Source organism: Microcebus murinus, chromosome 7 (genome assembly GCF_040939455.1).
Source record: "Microcebus murinus isolate Inina chromosome 7, M.murinus_Inina_mat1.0, whole genome shotgun sequence".
Taxonomy (NCBI): Eukaryota; Metazoa; Chordata; class Mammalia; order Primates; family Cheirogaleidae; genus Microcebus; species Microcebus murinus.
The window spans coordinates 40,323,658-40,350,590 of NC_134110.1; the positions used below are offsets into that span (position 1 = coordinate 40,323,658).

Genomic DNA, 26,933 nt, shown 5'->3' on the forward strand with positions numbered 1-26,933 from the left:
GTGTCCATCCCCCAAACGTTGCACAGCTTACTCGTTGTGGTTGTATATACCCATCCCTTCCACACCTTACTTTTTTAGAAAATCAGAGTGAAATTTACTCATCTCAGATCTTGCCCCTCTCCTAGAGCTGTTTTCTCAAAGAGCCATCTATGTGGTTTCCAGCATCCTGGCCTATTATCATGGGCTTGAAGGTTGAGTTCATTTAGGCCCACTAGACATTCTGCAAGCATTTTCTCTATCTCTTTCCATTTTAATTCCCAATTAAGGAAACTTTTTTTCAAACCCCATTCATTTCAAAATCAAATTCCTAGTGACAGAGATAGAAGTAACATAATACAGTTGTTGATCCCAGAGTGCTCCAAAAGCAATTCTGGATAAAGGAAATTGCTGGGCCCATTTTACTTTGCTTCTCCAGATCTGACTTTTTACCTCAAGAATGAGGCAGTTCACTTGTCCCATCTTAAATGTCTTTCTGGACATTTTTACTCTCTTCAGTTTGTTCTGGTGTTTTGCCCACACTTCAAGTGCCATCTCCTTTTAATGATTCTCTGTGACCTTTTGCACAAAGTTGGGACTCCACAGAGATGACACAAAGGCCCTCCATGCCTCTTGTCCCACGATCAACAAACTGAGCTCACAGCCAATCCACCCCACTTCCTGGGTTCATAGGGCCTGCCAACTAAGAATGTTTTTTTCATTTTTACATGATTGAAGAAAAATAAAAAGAACACTTTCTGATACCTGAAAATTATATGAAATTCAAATATCAGCATCCATGAATAAAATTTCATTGAGAAATAGTTATTTTCATTCATTCAACTATTGTCAAAGTCTGCTTTCACACTGTAACCCCAAAATTGAGTCAATGTATCAGGTACTATATGTCTCACAAAGACTAAAGTATTAACTATCTGGCTTTTTACATGAAAGATTTGTCAGCACCTTTTCTAGAGAGATCTAGGCAATGTAGTCCAATTTGTCATTTTATGTTTACTTTTTTTTTTTTTTTTTTTTTTTTTGAGACAGAGTCTCACTTTGTTGCCCAGGCTAGAGTGAGTGCCGTGGCGTCAGCCTGGCTCACAGCAACCTCAATCTCCGGGGCTCAAGCGATCCTCCTGCCTCAGCCTCCCGAGTAGCTGGGACTACAGGCATGCGCCACCATGCCCAGCTAATTTTTTTTGTATATATATTTTTAGTTGGTCAATTAATTTATTTCTATTTTTTTTTTTTGGTAGAGACGGGGTCTCACTCAGGCTGGTTTCGAACTCCTGACCTTGAGCAATCCGCCCGCCTCGGCCTCCCAAAGTGCTAGGATTACAGGCGTGAGCCACCACGCCCGGCCTATGTTTACTTATTTTTTGCTTAACAAAAATACTGTTATCTTTTTAGTGCTTCCAATGATTATCATTTAAATTAAGAATTCATCCACACAAATGTAAGAATTTATTTTTCAGAGCCCATGATAGACTGAAATATTCCAAGCATTCTCTCTAGCTACTGGTTATCTCTGCAGGGAGGATGGGAGAATGGCAAAGCCTTTCTATAGCCAGGGATTTCCTTAGTACTTTTCTTACCATCTCTTACTTCCCTCCCTACTGTTCTACCTTAGTTCTAAACCATCATCATCTCTCACATGGACCATAGAGTGGCTTCCCAATTAGTTCCCTCATCAGCTTTGGTTTCTCCATTTTATTTCCATACTGATGCCAAAATAATATATCTAAAGCACAAATCTGATTATAGCAATCTCTTGCTTGAAAATCTTCAACTGCTGCCAATTGGCCTGAGAACCTGGTGCTAGTTTTAAGTGTGGCACATGGGTTTTCCAATCAGTTTTCAAGGTTTTCCAGACAATTTGTCCCTGTCTCCCTCTCTAACCTCATCTCCTCCCTTCCTCCCTCTTTCTCTTTCCTTCTTATTTATTTATTCATCATTGAATTGCTCATAGCCCTATCACAGTTATGCCACGATAGAAAGGGAAAAAGTTTTCCCTATGTTATCTAACATGACAAACTCTCAGTGTTATGGTTTACATTTATATGCCAAATTCACAATAATTATAGTAGTAAAAGTAGCAATAGTTAGCATTTATAGAACCTTTTGACATGACAGAATACCGTGAAAAATACCTGGCATATATTAAAAAGTCAACATCTCAAAATAAAACAAAATAATCTTGAGAGGCAAATGGTTGTCTTATTTTTTAAAAAGGTATTATGAGAAACTGTTACCAACTGAGTTATTCCCATTTTATAGATGAGAAAATTGAGGCTTAGAGAAGTTATATAACTTGCCCAAAGCCATGGAGTTGGTAAGTGACAGAGTCAGAATACGAACTGAAGTTTCTCTGACTTTCAAACCCAAACTCTTGCTATCGAGCCTTCCCTCTCCCCTCCTATGCCTTGGTGCACAGCACATGTTTAACAATGACTGTCTCCCTGTTGGGGGCAGGGAGTTAAAGGGAAAGCCCTGACTTGTAGCATTTTCCAATTTCAAAGGGGTACGTACATACTCCTGCCATGGCCAATTTCAAGCTACAAATGTGACGTTGTTGAAAGCAACTTGGAAAGAGAGGTATAGTAGTGCACAATTAATTATATGGAATCTCTGTCTTACAAGGACAATAGATGCAAATCACCTCGAGAGCACAGATAATAGTAAAATAAGTTTAATATATTTATTACTTTTAAAAAACAATTTAATTTTAAGTTTATCTAATTTAAAATGGCTGTGTGTAACAGCCAGCTCACAAAATTCCTGATCATTTAACAACTGGTTTCCCTGAGCTGGTACAAGTCACCTCTGGCATGTCACTGCTCCTATGGGAGGTAAAATCGCTGGCATATAAAATGACTTCTTGTGTTAACAATCACAAAATAAAGTGCGAACATCCTGTGACAAGTTTGGAGATGAAGAGTCTTCCCATATCAGGTGAGGTTAGGGTCAGTTCAGCAATGGAATTATCTGGCATTTTCAAGAGGGGTAAAACTGAAGTCTCTAACTCAGTGCAACTTTAACTGAATCATTAGACTTCCCACTGGCTCCTTTCCCTCTCCTGGCAGCTCAGGAAGAGTGATGCTGATCTAGAATTTGGAGGAAAATAGACTAAACTACAGCAGGAAAGAAGCTGGTCAGACATCAGAAGGACTTAATAAATGAAAGTTACTGGGTAACTGTGACATATATGAACAGTTAGCACTGTTGCATTTCTGTTATCTGTACATTTTCTAAACTAAGACGGAATCCAATCTTTGTAGGTTAGAATCTTTGTTATCAATAGAATTCTACCTAGAGCTCTCAGAAATACAAGTTTCTATCCCTTAAACTACATGTTATGTAAGCTTTTTTACCTTCAAATTCTTTTCAAATCCTCCATATTATAACAGTGCCTACTCGAAACCAGATATTAACAACAATCGCAAGCAACAAAAACAACAACAAAGAATAGCCATTTACAACAAAGGCATTCAATTTTTTTCTTCACTTATAATCTTCATTTGTATATTATTCATTTATTTTTCCCCATTGAAATATGAAACCATTCAAGCTTGTCTCTGAGTTTGGAGAGAATTGGCAAAACTCTGTGACACTAACACTATGTGCATGGCACTTACCTTTGTCTTACTCACATGGTGAGTTGCTGCTGTTTTTTTGTTTTCTTTTTGAAATTCCAAGACACTGGATAGCAGAGGACACTATTGCATGCCAAAAATATACAACTGACAATAATGCAGTGAAACAAAATTTATTATTCATTTAATGGCCCTCTATTAAGTCAAATAACGAATTAAAAAACTCAACCTTACTAGTCTTCAAAAACATAAACAAATATGAGCCCTCATTGTTTTCATAATTAAAATTTATAAACACTGGGATAATAAGGACAGCAATGCAGGGGAAGGTGCTGTACAAGAGGAGAACTTTCAACCAGAGGAGAAAGCACAGAGCAAATTGTAAAGCCATTTGTGAAAGCAGTTTGTCATTTTGCTTCGAAGATCTAAAACACACACAGATGTTTATCCCAGGGTTGTTTATATTAGAAAATGATGAAAACAACTGACAAATACAATGGTATGGGTATGTTTAACTAGATTATTTTTTATATTTACATATTTTTACATCTTTTATAAAGAATGGAATATGATACAGCTATTAAAATGATATTTTAAAAGAACATTTAAAATACAGGGTAATGCTTTCCATTTAATACATAGTGAGTACTGAAAATTATGTTATGGTACATAATCTGAATTGCGCTCAACCAACTCTGAAAGGAAATAAGCCAAGTATTAATAGAACTTAGCTCTGTATCTTAGAATTATGAATGTTTTTTCTTCCTTCTTTTATCTTTTCTATTTTTCCCCAAGAAGTCTAATGTGAACATGCATTACGTTTAAATGAAAGCATAAATAGTGCAGCCCCTATTCATGTCCTTCTAGAATCCCTAAGGCAATCAGTATACTAGAAATAGAACAGACATCCCACCAATCTATGCATTAACAAAAGAAACAGTAAAATAAATCATGTTGCCATTCAAGTGAGCCCAGGTGCAAGACTGGCTCAGAGACAGATTGGTTGAAAGGATCGGGAGGCTGGGATCAATAGTTTGGGGTTTGGGGGTGTTGCCTGAAAAAGGAGTAACCGATGAATCAATGTCCAGAGACTAAAAGAGTATATGAATTAAAGTCTGGTTCCATCAGGGGTCCCATCTAATGGGCTGGGTCCAGTAAAGGCAGGAGTGACAATGAGGATGGATTTAGAATGACCACTCCATCAGAGCAGGACTGAGTGTACCAGGTCCAGTGCCCTGGAAGAGAAATGGATTGGACTGTAGGACCAGCCCAGCCAAAAGTGGGGAGGGGCAAGTTATATCCAGCAGAAAAACAAGGAGCATATTCAAGGAATTGAGCCTTTCCTGACTAACGAGCTCATGTTTAACAAGTTCAAGGAAAAGAGGAAGAGAGCATTCCCCTGGGGAGTGGGGTGGGGAGGAAGTCAGAATTAATGGGAAAAGCAGCAAGGCATTAAGAAGCCTTCAGATAAAGATGTTCCTGTGCTGTTTCTGACTCTTTGGGCACTTAGGGTCTTTTAACTCTGTCCCCCTGCTCCCCACATTCCTTCTTCCAGTCTCCTTTTTCCAGATGACCGCCTGTCTTTGCATGTTCATGGTTTCTGCTCTTTCATGACTTTGGCTTGCTTTTGGCTATGCTTTGCTCCGATTCTACATGATTTTTCAGCTCAGCTTCTCCAGATTAGACTCATTTTCTTCAGTGTCTGAGATTCCTGGGAGAGAAACCTGATTGAACCAGCTTAGTTCAGGTGTCTAATCTTAGTCCAGTCATCTGCGGCTAGGAGTGAGAGTAGGGCAGGGCAAGCAAGACCACCTAGGACCAACCCCTGAGCAAAGAAGGTGGGTACTGGCCCCCAGCAATCCCCCAGCACATTTCTGGACTGAGGCAAGAGGATGCTCAGGGAGATGGGTTAGAAATGACGGGTGCTGGGGTGAATCCTGTGACTCCAGTGTCAACTACTGACAGGAATGGCAAAGCAAGGCTGACAAACCACAACAAAGTCAACGATGCTGATCTCTCTGTAAGTTGCAATTTCTACTTTCTTTTCCTACTGCAAAATGCATGCACAACATTCAAAACAGGTAACCATCTGCCTACAGCTTACCTAGGTTACTAGCAATTTCTATTCTTCTAAGCACAAATTTCTCCCCAGCCTCTCATCCCTACATCCTCTTACACATCACACTGTGTCCTGATTCTCTTACTCAAAAGTGGCATTATTTAATGGAAATAACATTGAATCATCACTGATTTGTTTTTTCCAGAATATTAATTTTAAAGTTTCAAAACTGTAGAGAAATTGAAAGAATAGTACAATGAAAATTCATGTTTATTTTATCTAGATTTACAAACTAACCTTTTGCCACATCTGATTTATCTTGTTCTTCTCTTTTGTCAGAACCATTTAAGAGGAAGCTGTGCATATAAATGACTCTTCAACCCTAAAGCCTTCAGCATGTGTCTCTAAGAACAAGGGCTTTCTTTTACAAAACCAGAATGAGATGGTCATGCTCAATTTAATACCAACACAATTCTATAATTTAATATATGGACAGTCCATATTCAGATATTCCCAATTGTTCTAATAATCACTTTTATAGTTGTTTCTGCCTCTGCACACCTCATGCAGGATTCAGTCAAGGGTTACAAAGTGCACTGGGGTTGGCATGTCAATTTAGTCTCCTTTAATCTGCCACAGTTTCCCTGCCCTTTTATTTTTCCTTTCATAAAACTGATATGGTTATGAGTACAGGAAAGTTGCTTTGGAGAATGCTCCTTAATTGGGTTTTGTCTGTCTTCTGATTTGATCCAGGTTAAATTCTTTCTTTTGGCAAGAATGTATTCCAGGTGATGCTGCATCTGTGTCAGTGCATCATAACAGGAGGCAAATGATGTCTATTTGTCCCATTATTATCAACACCGCTTGATCACTGTGCTTAATTTACTTTGTAATTAATCTACAAACATTGTAATTTAATTGGCAATAAATTACCTTCTGTAGGCCTGATAACTGTTGGAGGATGCACTTGTGCATAGGCAGGCTGTTGCTGAACATTATAGCATTAGCTAACTTCACTGAAGCGCAATGCCCCGTTGACCTCTCCTGGATGTTTCCTTGGCATGGGCTGGAGAGACAGCATGCTAATCAATTCCAAGTGTAAGCCCCGTGTCACACTGCCTGGGTTTGAATCCCTGACTCACGCCTTACCAGCAGAGTGACTTTGAGCATGTTCACCAAACTCCATAAACATCAGTTCCTCCTTGATATAGTGAGGATAATGATTGGCCACCTTGCAGAGTTGTTATAAGAATTAAATAAAATAATAAACATAAATGACTTAGTACAATACCTAGGACAGCGTTAATGTTCAATAAATGTTGTCGTATCCTTATATGCCATGTTCCCTTTAAAAACAAATGAAATCAATGTAAATCACAATACTTCAGGAACCTAGATTTGGGAATATCCGTGGACGTCCCCTAGATTTTGTGAACAATCCATATTATTCCTATTTTGGTGCTCTTCTCAAACATTTAATGTAACTAAGAATCACTCCAGGGCCTTGTTAAAAGGCATATTCTGATTCATCAAGCCTAGAACAGAACCTGAAATTCTCACAACTTCCTGAATTATGCCAATGCCACTGGGCCACGGACCATACTTTGAGTAGCAAGACCCTAAATGAGTCCCAGGAGGAAATGCCCTGCCAAGATTTTCACCTCATACTATAAAGGTATAGTGCTGACCTGTTACAGTGAGCTTTCGTGGGAAACTACCTCTAGGTCTGCTTTTCTTTTGGGGGTATGTCTAGCAACCATTAGTCAAGGACTATGCTGATTACACCACCTGGATGGTTTAGAAGGGGACTTTTACCCCAAACTTTATTTGAAGGTCTATTATTTTACATTTATACAAATATGCTATATCTAGTAATGCCCATGAAGGATGAAACAGTGGAAAATACTTTGGATTCAGATGACAAAAGTTTAAATGCTGATTCTTCCATTTATTAACTGGTTATCAAGATCAAGTTATTAATATTTAACCTCTTTGGACCTCAATTACCTCATCTAACAATGGTGAAAATGCTAACCTCGTGGATCCTTTGTGTCAAATTATATCTATATTTATATCTATATCTATGTATATGTAGAAAGGTAGAGGAGAGAGAGAGAGAGAGAGAGAGAGAGAAGATATAATTAATATTTCATGGCATATGTTAGGTGCTTAAGAATGCGTGGCTGGGATAACTTCTGTTACCATTACTTGTGAACCTGTCAGGGTGTATTTCTGTTTTCATCAAGTAATTTTTAAGGGTTGCAAGGTCACAGACCCATAGAGTCACATCATTTTAGAGCTGGCAGCAAGCTCTCGGTGTTCCTTGGGGACCTATTCTTCCCTGAAGATAAATCTATCATTCCTTTCTCTCTTGGGTTTTGCTAATGGCAGGACATGGGTCCTAAGAAGCTCACATGCACTCATTTGCCTGCATGCAGTCTTCAAATTAGATTAGCCACCTTCATTCCTTGTGGTCAAGATTCCAATTTGCTTCAAACTCAGTAAGCACAGATATGTGCTTAAAATTCATCTCCACACACACTCCAAATGAGGAAAGGTCTCCAAAGTCTCGGAAAAGCAAAGTTGTCTTTGCATTTAATTCCCCGTGGTCTCCTGGGAGCCTTCAACGAGCATTTCAAGTCTGCATAATAGCACAGGCAAACTGCTCTGTTGTACCAGCAGGGGCCATTCTGAGGTGCAGGCATCATCCTTTAGTTAAAACTGGATTTTAGTCCAGTCTATTTTGTTTTTCATAGGGAAGACTGATGCATTAGCTGCACTTAGTTGAGAAGACAGAACGTGTCATTCATATTATGTGATAGAAAGAAATGGATTCCTGAGTACTTTGGGCTAATTACTAGCTTTGGTGTAGGGCAATTTCCCTCCATTCTAGATGCGTGATGACTGCAGGAGGGTAGTGGCTCCCTGTGGACTCTGCTACGTCACAGGAACCTCAAACTCAACTTCACAGTGTCACAGGTAGAAAAACCACAGAATTACTACCAAAAATTAACAACTTGATTTTACAGATGAGGCTCAAATTTAGATGAAGGCTTTTTGGAAACCACAGTACATATGGAGCAGAGCTACATGTTGAAACTGGACTCCGCTTTCCAGTTTCTGTTACAACAACGTTAAGTGTTCTTCGACAGAATTCTGCCCTTGCAACAAATCTAACATTATTTATTTCCTTACCTGTAGCAAGAATGAGGAGTCTGTAAATCCGTAGGCAGCCCCTGCTTCCCCTGGCACGTGAGCCTGGAAGTACCAAAGGGTCGAAAGAGACAAGCAAGCAATGGTTTCTGACTCCGTCCTAAACATGAAAATCTATGGGACCTACCTTCTTCCTAATCCTCCTGTTTTGGCCTGAGAGTGTCTTGCATTGTCTTTTGTGAACTGACACAGGGCCTTGAGTCTCCTCCTGAGTGTGTAAACCCTTCTGACTCCTCTGTCATTTTGCTTTGTGGCTCTTGGGTCCTTCTGTCTGGAAGCAGCTACATTAAACTCATATCCTTGGTGTAGACCTCCCTCCAGGCCTCCCTCCAGCCTCACACAGAGCAACCACCACTTTGAAAGAAGAAAGAAAGATTATTCTGTCGATGTTATTCAACTCTGACCTGAGGAAACATAGTGATCGTGGCTCTCAGCATCTTATAGCCTCTAGTTTTAAGAGCATTTTCAGTTGACGAGTTCCTCCCACTGAACACATCCCTCCTCTCTGGGAGTTTGTTGTAAATCCTTGTGAAAATTGAGCAAGAATATTATTTTCTATGAAGTGAGAACTATCCTACCCATGTTTTTGGAATAGGATGCTGAGGTTTAGAGATGATAAGGGCCCCACAACTCTTATGTGGCAGAATCAGAATTTGATTCCGTGTGAATCTGTTTTCATGGTCCACGGCTTACCGCTTCATCCACATTGCTTCTCTAACCCTCCCTGGCATTCCATTTGGAGTGGAAAGGATGTTTATGACATGCGGGTCTTCCAATTCCATGAAATCAGAGCCCATGCTGTTCACAGGACAGGGAACAAATACTGCATTTGCAAACCCCGCTCTGTAGCCTCTGGGCCTTTAAGTCTTTGTGAAAACTACTATTATCCACTCAGCCTTGGAAAGTCTGCAAGAATCTGGACCTCCAAGGAATTTTCCATTCTTCTCTAGAACTGAGAATCCTGGGGGAAAATGTTCTTTTTCCCTACAATGTCCTACGGAAAGAATAGCTGGAGTCCTCTTTTCCATAAAAGGGAAATATGGCCTATGTCCACCATATTATTGTTCTTCTCTCTAAGAAGAAACGATGATGATGATGATGATGATGATGATGATAATGATGAAGATGTAGAGGATGTTGATGAAGAAGAGGAGGAAGAGAAGGAGGAGCAATACCTTCCATGGACCAGACATTAATCCAGGCACTCTCCATAGCAGATTTCTAAAACATATGATTACCTTATGATAAAACACGATAACTCTGATTTTATATAGAGGAAATTAAATCTCAGAGGGGTTCATGCTCCAAAGCAAGTAGGAGGCAGAACTGATATTCGAAGGATGGTCATTCTCTTCTCCCTACCACACTTCCTTCCATATACTATTTGGCACACTAATGCTCAATTACTTTGGACTTTTGACTATCTTGCCACAATAGAAACTCACGTTATCTTTCGCACGTGGCTTTTAGCAATTGCAGAAATGTAGGCTGCTGTCAGAGGACTCCATTATTGATGACCAAACTGGAGGCAAGGATTCTGGATCACACCCCTCACCCCACAAGGAGACACATCTCTTTTGTGCCCCTTCCTCCAGGGCACGTAAGAATTGTGACTGCAGTAATTCTATCACAATTACTCAATAACCTTAACACAGGAGGAAAACGTCAGTCAAACTGGCTATCCTCCTCACATTTCACGCCTGTCCCAGCTAGTGCAGCCTAGTCCGTCCATCCATCCTCTATTCTCCAGGGGCCTTAAGGGACAGCCATCCAGGAGAGAGGGCTGCTCGGTTGATTGACATGGGGCTTGTGTGCAGAGAACAACGGAGGTTTTTGAGAATTATTGAAGTCCGTCTGCTTCACTGATGAAGGATCTGAATGGAAATTGCCTTTAAAGGATTCTAAAAAGGGAGAGATAACAATAGATCAAAGCCGGTCCAAAAAAATGGAGAACGCTTTATTTATAGCTTCCACATTAATTCAAAACAATCTGATGAGCAGAGATTTGCCCATGCACGCACTTCCCACAGAAACAAATGCCTCTCAGGTTGCTTTTATTCTAATATAATATCAATGCCCAAGGCAAGAAACATTCTGTACTTCACTCCACAGAGCCTGTCCAAATTTGCAATTAAATGGAACTGACACAGCTGATCATTCTGAAGCTTGTTTTCGTTTCAGTTGGGGCTTTTTTTTTTTGGAAGCCCAGATATTATGCTGGCTCTGTCCCAAACTGATGGAGCTTACTGTACTATTTTTTTCCTCCCAGGCACTGGGACACGGTGTTCAGTTAGAGCTGTGGCCTTCACCCACGGCAATTTTGTCCCCCAGAGGACACTTGATAACGTCTGGAGACAGTTCTGGTTGTCACAATTTGATGGAGGAGTTGCTACTGGCATCTAGTGGGTAGTGGTCAGAGGTGGGGGAACATGCTAGGACGCAGAGGACAGCTCCCGCAAACAGATTTTATTTGCCCAAAATGTCAATGATGCTGAGGTTGGGAAAGCCCAGGTTAGGGGACAGCCGGTTGGTAGGGCTGTCCAGCGTTGGGGAGATGAGAGAGGCCCTCCTTCCTGATGTGGTAGGATGCGCTATAACTGGAGGAACGAATGTGCTGCTATTCTAGGTGAGAAAGAGGAGCAGGAAGCCCCAAAGAGAAACCAGAGTGGCACACAGAATCAAAGCACTGCAAACAGACATTTGGTTTAAGACTATGGGGTCACATTTGTAGCGCAATGGAGATGTATGAAGAGAATAGGGCCGAGTGGGCTTAGGGCAGTGTTTGGCCACAGCTTTTATTGTCTACTTCTCATTTTTTTTTTTTTTTTGAGACAGAGTCTCACTTTGTTGCCCAGGCTAGAGTGAGTGCTGTGGTGTCAGCCTAGCTCACAGAAACCTCAAACTCCTGGGCCCAAGCAATCCTACTGCCTCAGCCTCCCGAGTAGCTGGGACTATAGGCATGCACCACTATGCCCGGCTAATGTTTTTCTATACATTTTTAGTAGGCTAATTAATTTCTTTCTATTTTAGTAGAGATGGGGTCTCACTGTTGCTCAGGCTGGTTTCAAACCCCTGAACTTGAGCGATCCGCCCGCCTCGACCTCCCAGATTGCTAGGATTACAGGCATGAGCCACCGTGCCCAGCCTTGACCTCTCAATTTTATTGTTCGCTACAGGGTGGGATGCGGAAGATACGGTACCATTTGGAGGTCTAGTAATGAGACAGATGCTTTTGTAATATTTGCTTTATTGTTGTTATTTTTTTCCTAACTAACGTACGGTATCAGAATATCTTGGATAGGGGTCTTAGACAGGTGACCCACAGGTGAATTAAACAAGCAGGTTTAATCTTTCATTCTGCCAATGCGATGTTGAGGAAAGAAAGAATGAAAAAACAAACACACACACACAAAAAAAAGAAGAAAGGAAGAAATAAAGGGAGGGAGGATGGAAGGGAGAGAGGAGAAGAAAGGCGGGTTGTTTGCATGTCTCCCGTAGGACAGATATTTTTGGTCCCACAAACCCCACCCCTTCCTGTTGCTATACCTGGGCTCAGTCAGACAGGAATCTTACTCTCCTGACCTTGTCAGCATTTACATTTTGGCTTCCCTTGGTCTTATATTTCATCATTGCCTTCTAGATGTTTTAGCATTAGAAAAGTTCTTAAAACTATATTACGGTTTGCTCTGTCCACAAGGTTGTCCTAGATTTCATCTACTGCACCGAGAAACTTGAGAGTTTGATGGTTTTTCAGGAGCGGTGTGAGAAGCCAGTCTCATGGCTTTATAGTCACACTTTAAATAAAGGATCATAACATGCATGTTGGAGGTGGAAATAGCCACAAGCACGGTCAGCCTGGTGGTAGCTCCCTTTCAGAATAGTCTGGGGAGCTTGAAAGACACCCCTTCTCTGGCCCCAGCTCCAGATATTTGGATTTAACTGATGAGGGGAGGGCCTGGGCGTCTGTATTTCTAAAGGCTCTCAGATGATTGTAGGTGCAGCCAAGGATGAGAACCTCTGATCTGAGTCTGTGCTCCTCATTCTCAGAAAATGAAGGTCAGAGGGGCATAAAGTTTGCTAAAATATACTTGCTAAATGTGTATGTTTCTAAGGCTTTTTTTTTTTTTTTTGCCTTCTCCCTCTAATCAGGACTAAATATGCAGTGGAAAGGATAAGAGGGAAATCCAAGAACCATGCGCTAGGACTGTTTCCAACTCTTGCGAGCAGAAGGACTGGCTGGCAGTTTCTGGAAGGGGTTGGGCTCTCCTGAGTGTGGCAGCTGAGTAGCTGGTTTGGGACTTCTCTGGTGCTCAGAAACGTCCCAGGGATGTACTGGCTGGTTTGTGGTGCTGCCTTGGCTTGAGAAACACCTTCTTTTATTTGCTTTGATTGAATCCAATATTTTTTTTTTCTCCTTGGAATCTCAGGCATATCTGTATTATCCAAGGCATGGATGGAGAGGTATTTTGGAAGGATGCGAAAATGTCTGTTCTTACTGAAAAAAAATATAATTCAATCTGTCATCATAGCAAAATTAATAGGGAAGGAAATACAAGCTGAATTCTCCTTGAGAAAAATGATGGCCCAATGATGTGTGTTGGTAGACACGGTGTCTCGCACTCCTGATGAGAACAGAGGCTGCGTCAGAGCACGGGTGCCTGGTTCTCTCAGCTTAGTTGCAATAGAGGAATCGCACCTCCTCATCCAAATCCTAGGTTCACTAACTACAGATTCTGCAAACATGGGTAAGTGGTCAAGCCCACAAACAAAATAAAGATAATGACAACATACAACCTTACAAATACCTTTTCCAAAGATTTAATAAAACTCTGAAGAGGGTGGGATACACTCAGTGGCCAAGAAGTGTAGGAGATGGATACATGTTGAGTACCCCAAATATGCCGGGCACTTTCTATGCCTTCTCTCATTAATTCCCATAGCAACCCACTTGTGAGGTTGATATTCAAGACCACATTTTATTAAGTCAGAAACTGAGGATCAGAGAGATTAAGAAATTTCTGCAAAGATCACATGGCTAGGAAATTGCAGAGCTAAACTCCAGATCAACATATCTACCTGTATGTTTCATGTGGTTTTGTTGAGCACCTGCTTGTGTTTAGATGTGGGTTTTGGTTTTATTGGATGGTCTGGACTTAGTAGGATTCAATCAAGAAAGAGTCTCATTCTGCTTTCATATTGTCTTCATACACACTTTCCCATCCTTGATAACATTTCAGGCAGATCACACGGTTTGTCTAACTTCTTTCCAGTGACTTTCCCTTATCACACCAGTCTTACTTTCAGATATTAAAAATATCAGAAATTAATATCTAAATTAATATCTAATTTGATACTTTCTTCCACCCCATCCCTTCTAACCTTCACCCCCGCCGCCTCCACCACATCACCTCCCTGGCATGGCGCAGGTCAGACGCACATGTTTATGACCTGCAAAGTGGGAGGGGGTGTTCACTTTTCATCCTCCTCTCTCATTTTGCTTCTCCTTTTCATTTGTTCTTTCTTCCCTCCTCCCCCACACCCCCTGCTGCTTCTGCTTTCTTCAGGATCAGCTCAAGGAGAAAATTGAGGAATTAAAGTCTAAAAATGGTTTTACATGACTGATACTGTCAAATTTGACATCTGCACCCTCTGTCTGGCAGACACTCAAATGCTGGTGTTGCTACTCTTGGGGGGCACTGGCTGGTTCTTTGGAGGTATCCCTAGGTTTGATGAATAGATAGGAGGACTCACAGTAGTCAGCGCATAATCATACTCACAGCCATGATTTATTACAGCAAATGGATTCGGAACAAGATCGGCAAAGGGAAAAGACACATGGGGCAATGCATGAGGGAAACCAGGCACGAGCTTCCAAAGCTCCTTCCCAGTAGAGTCACAAATGACACGTTTAATTCTCCAGCATGAGTTTTGATATATGTGAAGTATTGTCAAGGAGAGAAGCTCATTAGAGACAACACATCCAGAGTTTTTCTTGGGGGCTGATAGGTAGGCAGCCTCTGCCTGGCACATACTAAAATTCAAAACTCCCAGAAGAAAAGCAGGTGTTCAGCATAAACCATAGTGTTTGTGCAAATGGTTTAGGCACCAATCTTATCAGTTATGGGAAGGAGGGTGGTGGAAACATTCTGAGTTCCCAGAGAGTAGCCAAGGCTCGTAGTCAAGGGCTAACCTTGCAAGCAGGCCTTTCCAAGAACGGCAGCTGAACCGGCTATGCTAACTCTTTTCTGCACACACCCCCATCCCTTTCAAGGCCACTTGCATGCTGCACTGCTGACCAAGACTGTCTCACCAACATGGTAGGGCTCTAACTCTCAGAATATGTTTCTAGCAGCACAATCTAGCTCCTTCCTCTTGGGAAACTGCAGCCCAGGCAGATTATCTCTTGGGTGACTCCCTTTTGTGGCATCCTTTTAACTGATGGAGACATTAGACAATGTTCCTGAAGTTCCAGGGCACTCCTGCTGCGGGTCTCTAGCTCAGCATTCACATCCAGCCAGCCTTCTGCTAGAACAAGAGCCAGTTTATTCTGTGTCCACCAAACTCTGAGAAATACTTCTCATGCCCTCCCAAGAATTTCCTCACTATTCTGGTCCTCTGTTGGTCCTGGGAGCCACTGAATTCCCTTCCTTGGCTTAAGAGAGGCTCCCTCTCCCATATTCCCTAGCAGTCCAGCCATGTCTTGCAAAGACACCCTGGACACATCTCTAGCCTGCTGTTACATGGAGATTGGAGGTGGGTAATGAGCAAAGGAGTTCAGGATGGGTTTGGCCACCTCTTAGCAAGTTCTTTGTTGATGTGTCCAAGTTCTTTACTGACTCTTCAGAATTTGCAATACTTGTTCTTTTTTCTTCAGAGCTTTGGGCTTCTGCCAAAATTCCAAGAAACAGGAGAAGTCCCAGTTAGCACCATGTCACTAGACTCTCATTTCCGTATCTTTAACTGTGTTCCCATTTCCATTGCTCTGGTTCAGACAAGATCACCTCCTAGTTCACCTGGACACCTGCAGGCCTTCTGTTTCTCCTACTTATGTTCAGTCTTCCACACTGTCTCCAGCATTCTATTCCTAATATGATTTGATCTTGTTATTTGCCTGCTCAATCTCTCTGGCCACCCAGAAGCCACAGGAATGGCCACAAAAACCCTCATAGCCTGGCCTCGCCTGCCTTTGCAGTTCCACTTCTGGACATTATTGATTTGCCTCCATAATGCTTGCTTCCTGTGTGCTGAGCTCTTTATTTCTCAAGACATTTGCTCATGCAATTTCCTTTGCTTGTCTATGTGAGCAACTTCTATTCGCCCCTCAATAGCCCCAGATATAGTTACCTACTTACTTCCTCTGCTGTGACTTCATAGCACTTTTTGCATCCCGGCTTTACCCCTCACTTGCTGTGTGACCTTGGGCAAAAATGCCCAACCTCTGTGTGCGTCAGCTTTCCCATCTGTAAGACTGGGATAAAAATATGACCTAACTTCACCGTGTTGTCAGGAAGACTACATTATATAAGTTAATATTGCAAAGCATTGAGAATGTGCCTGGTAAAGTTCACATACTACAATATTTGTTATATAAATTTTCTATATAAATTTGTTATACAACTATTAACTTTATACATTTTGGAAAGTCTGCTTCCCCTTTCAAGATGAGCTCTGTGGGGGCAGGAAATCTTCCTTATCCATTTTTGCCCGCCCAGTGGCAAGCATACTTAGAAGGGGCTCAGTAAAGGGGTATCGATGAAATATCATGGGTAAAAGGGTCATCTCATGTCTGAGATTTTCCTTAGAATAGAATAGGGGGAAGGGAAGTGAGTGAAGGTAGAGCTGGAGCAAGACTGGATCATTGCTGAGAGTGTTTGATGGATGGTGGGAATTCATTGTGTTATTCTACTTTTATACATATCAGAATGTTCCATAATAAAAAAAAAGTTAACTAGCAAAAAGGAGGAAAAATAACCATCAAAAAACATTAGTGAATCAGAGCTAGTGTTCTCCATTTCATTATTATCCATTTCTGTGCTTCCTTTTTAGAATTTAGCATCAGCCCCAGTTTGGGGGGAAAAGGAGAAAATAGGAGGATCAGGCAGTCAGAAATCTTTGCTTACCTTTTTATGAAATGCTCTATTTCTCTTCACCCTGAAGCCAAAATCATACTGCAAGACGTTCAGAAATTTTCTTTCTTTGTGCAACAGGTTGCTAATGTATTTGAAACGAAAGAGCTGTCATTCTTGAGTCATTTATGAAACTTTTTTTGGGAATTGATGAGTATTTCTTTCTTTCATATACGCTTTGAGTCACCCGGCTGTCTTGGAACATCTCAGTCTGACAATAGATAGAGTCATTTCAAAAGCTACTCATATCCTGATTTGCATTTCTTGCTGCCTGCTAAAGATGTGGCCTCTGGAAGGGGCAGTGCCATGTGACTGCAGTCTGTCCCTGGTGCTGGCAGCAGGCTGACATATCTGGCTGCAGGAGACCCCAGGTACTTCGTGCCTTCTATCAAGCATGGGAAAGGGCCACCTCACATGTCCAAATGGGGCTTGGTGTTGTCAGCTCCAGTGTAGCTGCTTAAGTAGGGGGTATTCTTCTACTCGCCTGGAAAATAGCAATGAACTGCTGAGCTATAAACTAGCTATGAACACCTAGCAGAGGAGATGTTCAGCAGGGATGGAGGGGAATTCATAGAGCCACTGCTGAGTGTGTAGTGGCCCTAAATGCCTGCATTACCTATTGCATCCTCCCAATGGCTGTCCAGGAGGCATATTTAACCCCTGCATTGCAGATAAGGACTGCTGCTCAGAGAGGTTAGCAATGAATCTGAGATTAGAACCCAGGTCTGATTTCAGTGCCTGAGTCCTTTTTATAATGATTCCTGCTGCATCCCACAAATTTCTAATATCTCAGAGGGAAAACAAGGGCTGTGTCCAGAATTACCGGAGGGTAGCGAGTTACAGCAGATGGGGCTCCGTATTGCTCAACTTAATTCAACAACACAGTTTCATTCTTCTTACCTACCAATAATTGCTAGTGTTTAGCATGTAACTGAAAGTGCCAGGCATTGTGCTTAGCAATTTTTATACTCTTTGCCATTTAATGCACATAAGAGCCCTAGGACATGGATGACATCACAATTCCTCATTTATTCAGGACAGTGAGACACAGAGAGGGTAAGAAACTTGCAGAGATAACACAGCTGGTTTGGCTGGGAGAATTAACACAGTGCAGTCCAACTCTGTAGCCCAGTACACCCGGGGCCACGAGATTTAGTTTAAAGAACAATTAGTTAGGCTTTTACTATGCCACAATGCTTCTCTCAGTAGCGGTCTTTTCTCTCCCTCCTCTCCTTCTTCCTCCCTCTTTCTCCTTCCCTCCCTTCTTTCCTTCCTTCCATTCACTCTGTGCCATGCAGGCTCTGGGAATATGAAATTGGAACTGAATGAGAAAGTTCTTAGTACCTATGAGGGGCTTAGGGTCTGGAAGAAAGTATCATGTGTGTGAAGGAAAATGTGAGGGACGGGCCATCCACCCATTTGCAAAGGAGTCCACGGGTGTTAAAAGACTTCCTGCCCTGAGACCACCCCTGAGAGGAAGATCTGAGATGTGATGCTGACCTCCTCATTCTAGTCACCGCTCTGCCCCTCTCCCTGGCGTCTACTTGGAGCACAGTTAGTTGAGTGGCTGCTCCCTGAGTTCTCAGGGTGCCCAGCAGAGGGAAGCTGCTGGCTGGCGCTCTAAGCTGTTCTTATTTGACCATTCACCTTCTCATTTTCTAGTTTGGGGTTTTGCTTCGTTTGTGCAGAAGCAGCTGCATTTTCCCCATCTTTGCAATGGCACAGTCCTCAGAAAACCAGGTCAGTACATCGTCTTCCATTCTTTGTAGTAAATGTCACTACGGGGCACCAGGTATTGTTTTGTTTAGGGCATTTTTTACAGCTAATGGAGGCTCCTGTTTAAATCACTTTTGTTTTGTTTTTAATCAGAGTCCTGAGAAACTGTCTCTCTCTCTCTCTGTCTCTTTATCTCTCTCTTCCTTCCCCTTGCCCTCTTTTCTCCTTTTCTTTTAATACTCAGGTTTGAACCTAGATAGTTGCCTCTTCCATTCCTAGTGGAAAACGATTATTAGAGATGAAGAATGTGGGAAGTATCATCGGGCTTCCTCAGTCTGCAGTTGTCTGGGGACGCAAGCCTGTGAAATGGCATTGTGACCAGACTCGTAGCTTATTCAGCACCAGTAGCGTCTGCCGCCCACACCCCTGGAGGAGGACGGAGTCTCCTGGGACAAGAAGTTTCCAGAGATCCTCTAGCATCGACTGTGCCCCAGAGTGGGATTGAAAAGCAGGCCCTCCACACCGTGACCCAGGGCTCTGCTTTGCAACCTGGAGGCTGGCTTTGCTGCATCAGCCACATGCCTTTGGGACAGCCCCCACCCTCCCAGTTCAGCCTTGGGAAGGGATTAAGGTTTCCTGATCCTAATCTGACCTAACTTGGCAGTGTGGTAGGAGGCCCCTCTCTACAGAAAGGACATCTGGAAGACTTCTGCTGACCTGAACCTGATGTCAGGGAGGCACTCAGTGGAGCAGAGCCACTCCTCACACCTTGAGCAGTCCGCCCGGCCCATGGCTCTGGGCTTCTGATTTCCAAGTCGCTGCTCTCTCTCTTGCCCCCTGGCCCTGCCCTGCTCGCTTCTGCTCCAGCACAAGCCTTCCAGCTCCCAGAAGGCAGGTTTGCTCTCGTCTCTCCAGTATCCCTGGCAACTCTGCACACCACTCTCCTCTCCCGGATCATCTCCTTTCGTAGAGAGGAAAATATTTAATTTTGTCTTTTCTAATCTAAATAGTCCTGAGGGAGGTATGGATAAATCAGAATAATCTCATGCATTTTCTCTTATTTTGTAAAAGAAACAAAACAATCAAACAAACAAAAACAAAAAACCTCAACACATTAGGAAGATGGGTGTCATCACAACCATCCTTTTCTTTTTTTAGAGATGGGGTCTTGCTCTGTCATCCAGGCTGGAGTGCAGTGGCATGATCATAGCTCACTGAAGCCTTGAATTCCTGGGCTCAACCCCAGGAATCCTCCTGCCTCAGCCTTCTGAGTAGCTGGGACTATAGGTGACACCCTGCTAATTTTTCTTATTTTTTTATAGAGTTAGGGTCTCGATATATTTACTCAGGCTGTTCTCAAACTCCTAGCCTCAAGCAATCCTCCAGCCTCAGATAGGATTACAGGCGTGAGCCAATGTGCCTGGGCACCAACATCCTTAAACCACTCACTGGCCCTGCTAACTCTCAGCCTTGGCTCCTGGTTTTTAGATAGGGCAGATCCTTCCCAGCCTCTCCTGTCCTCACTTGGGAGGGAAGAGGAAACTTCAGAAATTGACGTTGAAGTGAAAAGTAAATATAAGGAAGGTAGGGAGAGGGTATCTTCTTTTAGATTGTGTTGTAATTATCACTGACTCTGTGCAGACTCCCACTGAGGCCTGTCTAACTGAAAAGAGCTCTGTCTTGTTTACCTTTCAACTGTCTCCTTTTTTCAGCCAAACAGCAGGCATCCTAACAGAGCCTAGTTACCAAAGGCAGGCACTGCTGTTTACTCGCCTTCTGGAGGACAGAACAGGAGAAAGAAAGCTTATGTTCCAACATCAAAGACTGTAGCTTTGTTTACTGAGATAATAAGCTGCTCTCAGGAAGGGACTGAGCAGTTTATTTGCCTGAATCTCTCCTCTAAAGCTAGAATAGTGCCCAGTGCTTAGTAGATGCTCAATGAATAGTTTTTAAAGGACTCGTGCATAAGTGTCAGGTACTTTTAATACTATCAGTACTAATAAACACTATTGAGTGGCATTCTGTTAGTGTTAACTAAAATTATGTAATAGTGTCATTAGGTAGATACTTTCGTTTCCATTTTAATTATAAAGAATCTGCAAGAGGTTAAGTAGCTTGCTATGGAGCGCAAAGCTAGAAAATGGCAGAGCAGGGATTTGAACCCAGGTCTGTCTTCATTTCCACCCTATGGTGAGTTTGGTGCACATCACTGTGACAACTGCTACATGGCAACATGCAAATAGCTGTGGAAACACAAAGAGAGTTACTGTTCACTTTACTTAGTAGTGTTAAAAGAGGGTTCATAGAGAAAATACTATGTGATTTGTGATTTAGCGCTTGAACACCGAGCTATGTTCTGCACGGTGGAAGACAGGAGAGCATTCCTGTCCAGCAGCAATGAGCCTGGCAAGGCAGAGCGTGAGAAGGCAGAAGCAGGACCGCTCAACTGGGATGTGGGGGAGAGGCTCAAAGTCTGGCAGGGAATAGGGTGGGGGGAGGTGAGCTCCGGGAGGTTGGCTGGGGCCGGAGAATAGGAGAGGTAGGATTCTATCTGACTAGGACAGCTTCCAGAGAATTCTATCATAAGCTAGATGCATGGCTGGAAACACTCATTTGTCTTCCCAGAATTTGGCAGTGGAGAAAATCTTCCTGGGAAGACTTTTACTGGAAGAGAAACCCTTACCCTTGCTACAAGTGTGGCACATGTGTGACTTCCAGCAGCACGCATTCTAGAAAAATGTTTTAGTTAAATTCCCTTAAAGAATTTTTAAAAAATGCAACCAACTGGACCCTTGTAAGATCTTTGGGTTTCCTGCTGTAGAAGTTCTGCCTTTGATGTCCTTGTTGTTAGTGGTGGCTGGGTGATCTGTGTCATTTGAAGGACCCTTCTCTCATCTCTGAAGATTCGGTAACATCATGAAGGGATGCTTTGCAATGTGAAGTCATAAACTTGGCATTCCTAGAAACACATTTGGATTTACAGCATGCGGATCCATAGTGAGGCAATGGCTATGTTACAGGGACTGCCCCTGTGCCTGTCATTGTCATTTGAGTAGATCTATGTCACTGTTCAGGATCACCAACCTCTGCTGTATTTGAAATGGAACCAGTCTGATTTAAATTTGCTCTAGCTATAAAATACACATGAGATTTCATTGACTTAGTATGACTATAAACTATAATATCTCACTAATATTTTTCATATGATTGTATGTTGAAATGATAACATTTTGGATACATTGGGTTAAATAAAACATATTATTAAAATTACTATCATCTCTTTTTTACTGTTTTCACATGGCTATTAGAAAACTTAAAATGACATATACATGGCTTGTGTTATATTTTTGTTGGGCAGCCTTCTTCTGGAGCTTGGAGTTGAATACATGTCTCTTGACTTTGCTGTTTATCTGAAGGAGGTCAGGGAGTCTTGCCTGGGTCAGGTTGAGGCCAGAGGCAAGGAGGCCAGTTAGGAGGCTGCTGCAGCTGATGCATCTGGCAGTGGCTACGGGCACTCACTGTTTGTCACCTGAACAAGCTCCTGTTGCTCTGTTGGTGCCCTCCCCCTCTCTCTTTCCCACCTCCTTTTCTAATTGTCTGGTGCCTTGAAGTTTGTTTTTGCTTTCTGTGCTCAGTCCCATTCATTGATCTGTTTGTACTGCCTTCCCATCTTGTTTGATTTGTGGCTGGTCCCTCAAGTCTCTCTGCAGTTCCTCGCCTTCTTTAAACAACCCTTCCCTCCTCTTCCTCACAGTGCTTTCACTTAGAGAGCAATAATTCCCAACAGCACTTTACTTCAAAGAAATGTAGAATGACCACTTACTGAAGGAATGAAAAATTGCTTTTCACTCCCTTCCTCACAGTACCTTAATCCTAGCTGCCCAATTCTGGATTCCAAAAAATGCAGAGGAGTTTGTGGAATTAAAAATCAGACTGGGTATGGAAAATGGTTGTGAGTATCAAGTATTGAGTATTAAGCAATCTGTTCCATTGCTGGCTCCTGTTCCTTTCTGTAGCTCTTCTAGGCTCAAGGTCACCAAACGTAAAATAGGAATTCTTCACTCATTCATTTGACGAGGGCTTACCAGGCATCTACAGTTTTCCAGGCACTGTGCTGGGCTCTGGAGATACAAAGATGCTTATGGCAGACGCAGTCTCAGCAGATAGAGGAGAAAGTTGCAAACAGATGGAGCAGATGTGGCTGGTGGCTGTCAAGTCCCACAGATTTTAGTGGCCTCAGAAGGGGCTGGTAGCTCATTCCCCCGACCTGTAAGAAGCTACTGGTAGAAACAGGAATTAACAGAAACCTGGAGTCCTATGCTAGCTTGGACACTAAATAACTTCATCCTGAGTTCCTGAGTTCCATTCAGAATGCTGAGGTCTGTTGCTTAGAATCAACTCCTTCTATCCTGTACTTTCTAACATCCCAGACAAAATCCCATGCAGCTACTGGTCTCCTGGGCTAAAGTTACCTGTCCGGATTCATTGCTGCAAAAGCACATGCTTTCCCATTTTCCCTTACTTCACAGAATGTCCCTACCTGCTCTCTGTGGGATGTTATTGTCACTGTGAAGCTCTCTGCACAATATCTTGGGATTGGGGATAAAGACCCTCTCCCTCTGCCATGCCAGTATTCTGGCATTTGGAATAATCTTATTCCTCTCTTTTATTTATCATTTTACCACGGTGGTATGCATCCCAAAATAATGTAGATTAATTTTGTCTTTTTTAGCTCTAAATAAATGTAAGCATGCTGTATGTATCCTTTTATACCTGCCTCAATACCCTGTTTGTGAAACTCATTCATGAAATTGCTTCTTTCTGAGGTTCATTCATTTGTATTTCAGGTTCATTATCTCTTATCTGAAACTCTTGGGATCAGAAGTGTTATGGATTTGGGTTTGTTTTTTTTTTTTTTGAATTTTGGAATATTTGCATTGCACACTTACTTGCCAGTTGAGCATCCCCAATCTAAAAATTCCAAATTCTGAAATGTGCCAATGAGCATTTCCTTTGAGCATCATGTCAGTGTTCAAAAGATTTCGGATTTTGGAGCATTTTGAATTTCAGATTTTTGGATGAGGATGACCATTATTTTTCTACACTTTTGAAAATTTGGCCTCTTGGCTGGGTGAGTGGCTCACGCCTATAATCCTAGCTCTCTGAGAGACTGAGGTGGGAGGATTGCTCAAGGTCAGCAGTTCGAAACCAGCTTGAGCAACAGTGAGACCCCCGTCTCTACTAAAAACAGAAAGAAATTAATTGGCCAACTAAAAATATATAGAAAAAATTAGCCGGGCATGGTGTCGCATGCCTGTAGTCCCAGCTACTCGGGAGGCTGAGGCAGGAGGATTGCTTGAGCCCAGGATTTTGAAGTTGCTGTGAGCTAGGCTGCCGCCACGGCACTCACTCTAGCCTGGGCAACAAAGTGAGACTCCGTCTCGAAAAAGAAAAAAGAAAAGAAAAGAAAAGAACAGAAAAGAAAATCTGGCCTCTTGCTTTGAGCCTGATGACCTCTGGTTACTTCTGTTGCATAGTCCTCACATCCACCACAGACACTGCCTCCCCCCGGATGATGCTTTCTAGACTCTTTCATTATGAAAAAGTTCAAACATAGACACATTTGACATAACAGCCTAATAAACTCCTCATAGTACTTACTCAACTCCATCAATTATCAATTTATGGCCAAACCGGTTGCCCCTATATCCTCATGAGGTCTTTCCTGCAATCATTTTAATGCAAGTCCTTATGATCATATCCTTTCATATAAACATCTCAATATTTTTCTCAAAAAGTTAAGCATTCTTTTAAAAAACATAATCCCAATATCATTATCATAAACAGATTAAAATAAAAAAAGTTTTTTAATAAGTAAAACAACCAAGCTAACATTAAAATTTTCTTTTAAAAAAATTGTCAGTTTTTTTGAATCAGGATCAAAATAAGATTTATAAATGCAATGCAATGCTTTGTATTTCTCTTAAGTAGTTTCAAATTATAAATTCCCATCCTGCATGCTCTCTTCTCTGTAGTCTGTCTTTCTTGCTCTCTTCATCTCTCACACAATTTGGTCTCTTTTTATCATTACAATTTATACTTCAAGAAACCAGATCATTAGTCTCTGGAGGTCCTCACAGTTTGGATTTTCCTACTATTTAGACTGTTCTGTTCCCTTTAAATTGTTGGTTGGAACTAGAGCTTTGTTCACATTTTAGCTTGATTTGTGTCAAGAATTTCTAAAAGTGACATTTCATACTTTCATCAGCAAGTTAATGTTGGCCAAGGTGTTAGCAGCCAATGAAAACCATCATCTAGAATGATCCATCACCCGTTGTTGCAGTCTATCACAAGGTGTTGCAAAATGGCAGCATTCTAATTCGACCATTCCTCTGTCTACCAGCTAAAATACTTCTGTAAAGAAACTTCTCCTCATTAAGTATGGTGATAAGTTCTCACAGGAAAGGATGAATACATTTTTTATCTTTTCTGGGTTTTTTGTTTTTGTTTTCTAAATAAATGAGATTATTCTGTAACATACTCCAAAAGAGGAAGAGGGGGCTTTGCTTTTTCTTTTAGCAAATTTATGGTTGCTTAAACAAACCATTCGCCTACTGAAAGACATTTGTATTGTTTGGACTATTACATATAAAATTGCTACACGTTTAATATACAGGTTTATGTGAACTGAAGTCTTCATTTCTGGGAGATAAATGCCCAGAAGTGTAATTGTTGAGTTGTGTGATAGTTGTGTGTTTAGTTTTTAATGAAACTCATGAACTATTATGCATAATAGTTGTGGCATTTTACATTCAAACCAGCAATGTATGAATAATGCAGTTTTTCTGCATCCTTGCCAGCATTCGATGTCACCATTTTGTATTATAGACATTTTGATAGGAGTGCAGTGATATCTCATAATAGTTTTAATTTTCATTTTCCAAATGGCTAATGATGTCAAATATCTTTTATGTGCTTATTTGCCATCCTCTTTGGTGAAATGTTCTTTATGGATTTTAGATACTAGTGCTTTGTCAGACATGTTGTTTGAAAATATTTTCTGCTACTCTGTAGTCTCTTTTCATCTTCTTGACAGGGTCTTTCATACAGCAAAATTTTTAAATTTTTATGAAGTCTAATGTATCAATCTAATGTTCCTTTTATGGATCATGCTTAGGGTCAAGTCTAAGAACTCTTTGCTAGCTCTAGATCCTCAAGGTTTTCCCCTATGTGTTTTACTAAAAGGCTTTATAGATTTACATTTAAGTCAGTGACCCATTTGGAGTTATTTTTTGTAAAAGATGTGAAACACACTATTTCTCTGGTCCTGAGGTTTCTAGCCAATCTGTCTTCTTCTTTCTACATTTCAGAGTATTCCTATGTTTATTTTATAGATAATGCCCATGATTTTCAGTTGTGCCGCTTCCTCAATGTTTCGTAATAAGAATTCTGCTATCATTGTAATTGTTTTTTTCCTATAGGTAAAGTGTAATTTCTCTCCCACTGCTTTCAAGATTTTTACTTTGTCTTTAGTTTCCATTTGGTAATTTTGGTTAAAATAATAGTTTTGGCCAATACTAAAGAAAAACACTGTAGGCATCATAATAGGTAACAAATCACTGACCCACTGTCTGTTTTCCATTTCTAAATGCCTTTGCCCACCAGGAGTCAGAGACAGGCTCCTCTGGCCCAAACTGGACAGAGCCAAGTGAGTCCTTGGGGTGACATTTGCCCAAGAAACCTAAAGTAACTGAATTTTCTAGCACAGAACAAGGAAGGACTCAGTTCATCCTCCATTCCTTCTTTTCTTCATATAACACACAGAATATATCCAAATTTAAGAAACTTTTTTCACAGAAATAGTTAGATACTCTGGCTAATCCACATAAACCTTTTCTTTCTTCAGTATGTATCTTAATAATATTGTTTATTGTGTGGTCACAATGATTCCTAGTTATTGCTGATACCATGTTTCTATTGAAAAATACATCCTGTGTTTCCAAAAGGAAAAGCCACATACACACACACACACACACACACACACACACACACACACACACATACAAACACAGTGATTTGGAAAGAAACTAGTCAAGTAAGCTTACCCTTGTGTTCCAAAGACTGAAGAAAAAGGTCTGGAAGTTTGACAGCTTGTGTCTTCTCCGTCTCCTGCCCTGGACTAAAAACTGATCCTACCTTATAAGGCCGAATAAAGCCCTGTTCTGGCTATTTCCGGTGGCAGCCTGA

At 41.5% G+C, this 26,933-nt stretch overlaps 1 long non-coding RNA gene and 1 other non-coding gene across 2 annotated transcripts in view; one reads left to right on the forward strand and one right to left on the reverse strand.

The window, feature by feature from the left end:
- Positions 1-26,933, forward strand: part of LOC105882744 (LRAT domain containing 2) — a 76,816-nt gene that overhangs the window by 44,888 nt on the left and 4,995 nt on the right. Inside the window, exon 7 of the transcript XR_012920153.1 lies at positions 18,633-18,710. This is a non-coding gene — a transcript (LRAT domain containing 2). The remainder of the gene's footprint in view (positions 1-18,632; positions 18,711-26,933) is intronic.
- LOC142871928 (uncharacterized) lies at positions 15,517-26,867 on the reverse strand. Its single transcript, XR_012920154.1, has 4 exons — positions 26,792-26,867; positions 22,772-22,953; positions 16,965-17,055; positions 15,517-15,730 (listed from the first exon to the last, which is right to left on the reverse strand). It is a non-coding gene; the product is annotated as an uncharacterized LOC142871928 (long non-coding RNA).